Source organism: Physeter macrocephalus, chromosome 7 (genome assembly GCF_002837175.3).
Source record: "Physeter macrocephalus isolate SW-GA chromosome 7, ASM283717v5, whole genome shotgun sequence".
Taxonomy (NCBI): Eukaryota; Metazoa; Chordata; class Mammalia; order Artiodactyla; family Physeteridae; genus Physeter; species Physeter macrocephalus.
In genome coordinates this window covers 62,455,856-62,464,727 of record NC_041220.1, presented here as the reverse complement: position 1 = coordinate 62,464,727, position 8,872 = coordinate 62,455,856, and positions in this window count along the sequence as shown.

Sequence of the window (8,872 nt, the reverse complement as noted above, 5' to 3'; positions counted from 1 at the left end):
TTTTAGTTTTTTGAGGAACCTCCATACTGTTTTCCAAGGGGCTGCACCAATTTACATTCCCACCAACAGTGTAGGAGGCTTCCCTTTTCTCCACACCCTCTCCAGCATTTGTTATTTGTAGACTTTTTAATGATGGCCATTCTGAACGGTAGGAGGTAGTACCTCATTGTAGTTTTGATTTGCATTTCTCTAATAATTAGCAATGTTGATCATCTTTTCATGCACCTGTTGGCCATCTGTAGGTCTTTGGAGAAATGTCTATTTAGGTCTTCTGCCCATTCTTCAACTGGGTTGAGAAACCATAGCCTATTAATCTCATCTACTTACCAAGAGAAGGAAGTTCTCTTGGTGTTAGAAATATCAAACATCAAATTCTCCTGAGAGTTCTCCATAACAAATATTTATTAATTTTATAATCTGAAAATAAAGCTACTTTATTTCAAAGAATGTTTACATTCAGAAATGAAAAATCATAATTTTCTGAAACATTAATGGAGATATCAAAAATGTTTATATTCAGCACCACTCAAAAAGTAAAAAGCACAGAAAATAAAAATAAAGGAAAATGCTAAGAACTTAAGCAACTTAATCTCCTTTATCACTTCAAACTTCCTCAAGGGGAAGAGTGACTCCTAACAACTTAGATGTTCTTTCATCAGTCCCTGGCATGCATAAAAGATCAATAAATATTTGCTGAATGAATAAATTTAATATTAAATGAAAACTTTCTCCCAAGAATCTCAACTACCACTCCAATCCCACTCACCAGAGGTAACAACAATGAAGTTTGGTGACTCTCTCTCTCCACACACCATAACTATTTCCACTCAAAAAATATAGTGATTATCCTACTATAGTTCCACTTTATTCACTTTTTTTTTTTTTATAACTGCACAAACTTACCAATTTTCCAGATGTTTTCAGCAACCAAGATATTGAATGAAAGGAAATAAAAGTACTAATAGTAATGGCTAACATGCATTGAGCATTGTTCTAAGTGCTTTATATACACTACACATTAAAATTGCACAACTTTATAAGTAGGTACTATTACTTATGGCCCTCTTATAAAGAAATTTTAAAATATTACTTTCCCAAGATTATAATGACTTGCCTAACGTTAGACAATAAGTGGCAGGGCCAGGATTTGAAGCCAGCAGTCTGTCTTGGGAGTCTGTGTTCTTAATCATTACTGCCTCTGTGATGTTAAAAATACTAAAGATAAATTCTTACTTAACAACAGCTGACTGTTGGTATATACTGAATGTAAACATAATAGGACACAATGTTTGGGTTTGTTTGGTTTTTTTTTTTAACTATACGAGAACCTTGTACTAAGGATTGCCTTCAAAGCAACCATACCAATAAGTTACGTGTTGTTTAGAGTCTGCCGTTAGTCAAAAACATTTGAATTAGCAAAAAATGTATGAATTTCCTTCACATATATTTCATAAACTGAACAAGAAAAGAAATCTAAGTGCCTTACTGTTACCTTCTTTTATGGCCAAAAGCAGCTTTTTTCAAGTTTTACTATCCATTTTGTTCATTAGATTCGTCACTAAATGATTTATGGTCATTTAAAAAAAACAAAATACTATATCCAGTCACACACACAAAAAGAACCTGAATCACATTTAAACAGTTATATAACTCAGATTCTAAACTCTGATCCAAGAGTGCTTTGAATAATGGCAGAATCTTTGGAATAAACGTATAGTCTCTCAAGGTAACTATTCTGAAAAGGACAATATTCAATTGTCGATTTAAGGTCAGTCTGTTAAAAATTAGTTATCATACTTAACAAGTTTATTTCACTTACTAATCTAGCAACCAGTTTATGTCAACCATCAGCAAAATAATAACTTATGCCCATACCATCTATTCTGTCCCCAAGGCAGGAATTTGATAACTAGTATTCTAAGCTCTGTACAACATACCAAATAGTGTTGCTGAGCCAAGTGAAGCATAAATTGTTTTATAACATTAGCCAATTTCCTAATTTACTCTTCTAATATAAAATGATTCCACTCTAGCTGACAGTTAACAGCAAGGACAAAATGGCAGCTTTAGAAGATGCCTTATCTTTGAATGAATCTTATTAAACAAGGGATCATGGTAAAATCTTCCCTCCCCAACATCTGTACACATAAAATCTCACTCAATAAAGTTTTTATTAATCAATTAATGCTTTTGCTCTGGCAATGCAAAAGACCTCTCATCAGCTCCTATGTTTTCCCAACCACTCATCATCAAGATTATGATGCTTGGATTAGAGGCAGAGCAGAGGAAAGAACCAAGTATATAATGACCTCATGTGGCAAAGGGCTACAATTACTGATTTCACTATAAAATAATCATGGGCTTAAACTACTTTTGTTATCGGATTTTTATTTTCAAATTGCTACTTTAAATGGGCATGAAATACTAGACAGAGTTAGGGACGGAAAGAAAAATGACCCTAGATATAAAGAGCAGAAGTAAAACTAGAGTCGCTACTCGCTAAAATAAAATGAAACCCCACTCTAGAGAGTCAAAATATCTGGGTTTGTTTCAGCTTTAGTCTTTGTGGGATCTTGAGAAATCCCTCGGCCTCTCACATCTGTAAAAGGGTGATAAATTTTGTCTACCATAAAGTCTAAGTTACAATGGTTAAGAAAGGATTTTAATATCTGATATTTAATGATTCTTTTATTCTATTTATGGTACTTGTTCTTCTATACCTAAAATATTTTTAAGGTAATCATAAAAACATAAACCAAAAACTAAGGTACTGTTACCTAGTTTGACTTCTAATTGTCACCTTTTATATTCTAGTACAATGGACATTGATCTGTGTAGTACTTATTTTATTCTAGGCACAGAACTAAAATTAAATGAATTCAAAGAGTAGGCATATTGATAATTATCTTCTTTGAGGATGGTCTTAATTCTTAAAAGAAACACTTTGATATCTATCAATTCAAAATCTGCCAAAACAGAACTTGGTGTTAATTTTTTGTGAAATCTTTGAACCAAACCCAAATCTTCATTCATACAAAATATTCTGAGAACATCAATATCATATTAAGAATTTATACCTCATTAAACATACAATTACAGAGCTGCAGTCACAGTAATTTTTTAAAAGGTGGGGGAAAGGGAGTATGTAAAACTGAATCGAATTCAAATTACATACCTGTCCCTCACTTAATGTCTTTTTATTACTGAAAAAAAAGCTGTCACTAAGTAAAAAGCTTTAAGTGAAATATCTTCCATTAATTTTAATGGGGGCACATTATATTATATCCTAAGATACCAAAAATGTATCGATTGAATAATAACAAGTTCACAAGAAATACACATATAGATTGTGCATAAAATATATTGTAAACAAGGTTTACTGCACTTGCCAAGGAAGAAAATTTGATAGTCAGTGATGGTTGGTGGAGGAGAGGAATAAAGAAATCATTCTTTGGAAGGTGAGTTTTGCTTTCTGTACCATTTCCCCCCACCAATCTTCCACCCTTTTGGGGACTAATGGTTATCTGGCATTCAAACTCCACTTAAAATTAAGTTATAACACAAAAAAAACCTTTAGGAAACTTCAAAACACATGGAAATGGCATCTACATATAACAGACGAGAGTCCTAAAAGATATAACTTTTTCATTCCTCTCATTTCACATACTTATGCAAAGCAAAATTACCTGATGTACAGTTCAAGTGTGTTCAAAATGATAATCTCTGTGTAGTGTCAAGTAAATTATTATGTTTTTTTCTGAGCTGGAAATGTTTAAATATTGTTCTTTATTGCATACTTGTTTAGTATATTTTATAGTAGGAAGAGTCTTTATACCCAAGGAGAAAAAAAAAGGTGATTGTCTGAACAATGATATAATCATTTAAAAGATGTTATGGTAGAAAGTTATTACTGAACAGCTCTTATGGAGGAAGACTGTATTTAAACATTTTCGGCATTACTAATCTCAGTACTAATAAATTTTATAATTAATAACAACATTCCAAGGCACTACACAGAATAAGGAAAAAAATGAATTATATCAAACCTGCCTTCATTTTTCAATATTCTACTCTCTAACTGAAGATGAGAAAAAATGATTTCATTATACAAATAAATTCTTAAAAGGAGAAAAACCTTATTAGGATAACCTCAAAAAGCACCCAAAGTGTTACTAAACCTAAGTAGCTCATACCTCTAGGAAATGCAAAATTACCCAACTTCAAGACTTAATATGAAGCTACAGTAGGGACTTCACTGTCAGTCCAGTGGTTAAGACTCCATCCTTCCACTGCAGGGGGCACGGGTTTGAACCCTCGTGGGGGAACTAAGATCCCACATGACGCATGTCACGGCCAAAAATAAAATAAAATAAAATAAAAAATAAAACAGAATAGAGAGCCTAGAAATAAAGCCACATAATTATAGTCAACTGATCTTCAACAAAGAAGCGAAGGCAATTCAATTAAACAAAGCTAGTCTTTCAGCAAATAGTGCTGACACCTGGACCTCCACATGCAAAAAAATGAATCTAGATGCAGATCGTACACCCTTCATAAAAATTAACTCAAAATGGATCATAGATCTAAAAATAAAATGCATTAATTATAAAACTCCTAGAGGATAACATAGGAGAAAACCTAGATGACCTTGGATACGGTGATGATGTTTCAGATACAACACAAGGTATGGGGCTTCCCCGGTGGTGCAGTGGTTAAGAATCTGTCTGCTAATGCAGGGGACATGGGTTCGAGCCCTGGTCTGGGAAGATCCCACATGCTGCGGAGTAACTAAGCCCATGTGCCACAACTACTGAGTCTGCGCTCTAGAGCCCGCAAGCCACAACTATTGCAGCCCGCGCACCTAGAACCTGTGCTTCACAAAAGAGAAGCCACTGCAATGCGAAGCCCGCACATGGCAACGAAGAGTAGTAGCCCCTGCAACTAGAGAAAGCCTGCACTCAGCAACGAAGACCTAACGCAGCCAAAAATAAATAAATTAATTAAATTAAATTAAAAAACAAAACAAAAGGTATGATCCATGAAAGAAATCATTGATAAGCTGGACTTCATTAAAATTAAAAACTTCTGCTCTGCAAAAGACAATGTCAAGAGAATAAGATAAACCATAGACAGGAGAAATATTTGCAAAAGACATATTTGATAAAGGACTATTACCTAAAACATACAAAGAACTCTTAAGCCTTAGTATTAAGAAAATGAACCCAATTTAAAAAAGACAAAAGACTTTAACGGACACCTCACCAAAGAAGATACACAGATGGAAAGATGGTTAACATCATGTCATTAGGGAATTGCAAATTAAAATAAGATACAACAACATACCTATTAGAATGCCCAAAATCCAAACCACTGACAACAAATGCTGGCAAGGATGTAAAGCAACAAGAACTCTCAGTCATTGCTGGTGGAAAGGCAAAATGATACCACCATTTTGGTAGACAGTTTGGCAATTTCTCAGAAACCTAAACAAACTCTTACCATATGATCCAGCAATTGCACTCCTTGGAATTTACTCAAATGAACTGAAAACTTATGTCCTCATAAAAACTTGTACACCGATGTTTAAAGTAGTTTTATTCATAATTGCCAAAACTTGGAAGCAACCAAGATGTCCCTCAGTAGGTGAGAGGATAAACTATGGTACATCCAGACAACAGAATATTTTTCAGTGCTAAAAAGTAATGAACTATCAAGCCATGAGAAGACATGGAGGAAATTAACTGCAAGTTACTAAGTGAAAGAAGCCACTGAAAAAGCTCCCTACTGAATGATTCCAACTCTATGACATTCTGAAGAAAGGCAAAACTATGGAGACAATAAAAACATGAGTGATTGCCAGAGTTTAGGGGAGAGGGATGAGCAGACACAGAGGATTTTCAGGGCAGGGAAACTATTTTGTATGATACTACAATGGTGGTTACATGTCATTATTCATTTGTCAAAACCCACAGAAGATACAATACTGAGTAAATCCTAATGCAAACTATGGACTTTGAGTGGTAATGATGTGTCAATGTAGGTTCATTGATTATAACAGACATACCACTCTGTTGGGGGATGTTGATATTGGAGGAGGCTGTGCAAGTATGGGGGCAGAGAGTACATGGGAACTCTGTACTTTCCACTCAATTCTCCTGTGAACCTAAAACTGTTCTAAAAAATGAAAATAAAAACTATTAAAAATAAGTTCTGTAGTTTAGTTAACAGTAGTATACCAAAGTCAATTTCCTAGTCATGATAATACACTATTGTTAAGTAAAATGTTACCATGGGTGTACACAGGAACTCTAATAATTTTGCAACTTTTGTGAATCTAAAATTATTTCCTCCCCAAAAAAAAAATTTTTCAAAGGAAAGAGGTAAGGGCTTCCCTGGTGGCGCAGTGGTTGAGAATCCGCCTGCCAGTGCAGGGGACACGGGTTTGAGCCCTGGTCCTGGAAGATCCCACACGCCGCGGAGCAACGAAGCCTGTGCACCGCAACTACTCAGCCTGCACTCTAGAGCCCGCGAGCCACAACTACTGAGGCCCGTGGGCCTAGAGCTCATGCTCCGCAACAAGAGAAGCCACCGCAATGAGAAGCCTGCGCACCGCAACGAAGAGCAGCCCCCACTCGTAACCAGAGAAAGCCTGCGCGCAGCAAGGAAGACCCAATGCAGCAAAAAAATAAATAAATAAAATAAAATAAAATAATAAATAAATAAATGAAGGAAAGAGGTAAGATTTTTCAAATGAGGAAGGCTATTATCTACCAGGATTTGTAAATACTTTAAGCAACTTATCTAGCATTTTTCTGTAGGTAATGAGATTTATACCTCTATGTAAAAAACACTTTGGGACTTCTTGTCTTTTAAAATAGAACAGACCTGATTTCTAGGGGCTTGGTAAACACTGCTCTAAGTTTCAGGCATAAAAGATGAGAAATCTCTGAACGAAGGGATAAGTCTTATACAATTAATCACCTTCTTAGAAGAGTAAACTATAAAAAGTAGTACATATACTTTGAAGAAAGATGATCTGATAGGGGAGACAGGATTCAAGAGATAATGCAGACCACTAGGCTCAATACCCTTGTGCTCACCCAGTGGTACAGCTTTTATTTTAAGTCATGACAAATAATAATTTTTTAAGCTTCTTTTCAATTTTACAGATTTAAAAAGTCATTAAGGGCTTCCCTGGTGGCGCAGTGGCTGAGAGTCCGCCTGCCGATGCAGGGAACACGGGTTCGTGCCCCGGTCCGGGAGGATCCCACATGCCGCGGAGCAGATAGGCCCGTGAGCCATGGCCGCTGAGCCTGCGCGTCCGGAGCCTGTGCTCCGCAACGGGAGAGGCCACAGCAGTGAGAGGCCCGCGTACCACAAAAAAAAAAAAAAAAAGCCATTAAGCTAAACATTTTTAAAGGTTATGGAAAATCTCTGAAATGTGTCTCCACTTAAAATAGAGTCAATGTTAATTTATATAAACCACTGTCAATCTTTATATATTCATAATTTTCTTCAAAAGTAGAATAAATTTTAATTCTAAAAGAGATGCAATCATTTCAATGAGTGTAGCTACATTAGAGTTCATGATATTTTTACTTATTTATTAAGCAAATATTTAATTTAGTAACAAATTCATTTATATCAAACAAAAACAAATCTATACAATATCATGAGACAATTTAAATATTTACGGCAATTATAGATTTGAAACAAGTCTCTTTTTCAAAGATCAGTGCATCTAAACTGTTTAACTCACTAAATTATCATCTTTGAATATCAAGAAACCAAAAACAAGAAATGATATTTTAAAAAGGAAAATGATAGTTTAAAAGTAAAAGTAACTCTTCCTCTCATTTAAAACCACAGAATTTTTCTAAAATGTCAAGTAGAAAGGTTAAATACAAAGAAAACACACTGCACACTGCACACCTTAACTAAACAAAGTTGAAAGAAATCTATACGTACAGACCTAAATCTATATATACAGACCTAAAATGAACCCATGCAGATTTTTTTAAATTACAACTATTTTACCCCTTGCCTTCTTTATTAATATATGTATTTACTAACAAATAATCAACAAAATATGATAATGCTTTCAAGATATATAACATAAAGCGAGATCATTTTTTTTTTTTTTGGTGGTATGTGGGCCTTCCTCTGCTGTGGCCTCTCCCGTTGCGGAGCACAGGCTCCGGACGCGCAGGCTCAGCGTCCATGGCCCACGGGCCCAGCCGCTCCGCGGCACGTGGGATCCTCCCAGACCGGGGCGCGAACCCGGTTCCCCTGCATCGGCAGGCGGACGCGCAACCACTGCGCCACCAGGGAAGCCCAAAGCAAGATCATTTTTATCAGTAATTTCTCTTAAAGGAGGGGGAAAAAAACTTCAGGTATAATCCAACAGAGAAGCAAAGCAAACTGTGAAGTGAAAAGTGATAATGATGTTCTCAAAGTAGAAATGTGTGACTTTTATTTACTTTTAAATAAAACTTTAAATGGTAGGCTGCTTAATTAATCCAGACAGTAGGGAAAGTAGGAGGCAGGAAATAAGAGCTGGGACTAACTAAACAGACTTAACTGCTAGGAAGAAAATCTACCTTGTCTTCAGTTTCCCTTTTGACAGCTCACTAAGTATAAAGAAAGACTACTCATTCCCAGTATAGCATCAATAAAAAATAAAGTGGAAAAATGTATCCCTCACTATGTCCCACTAACATTTTACCTATAAAAATGGGAAGAGGGGCTTCCCTGGTGGCGCAGTGGTTGAGAGTCTGCCTGACGATGCGGGGGACACGGGTTCGTGCCCCGGTCCGGGAGGATCCCACATGCCACGGAGCGGCTGGGCCCGTGAGCCATGGCCGCTGAGCCT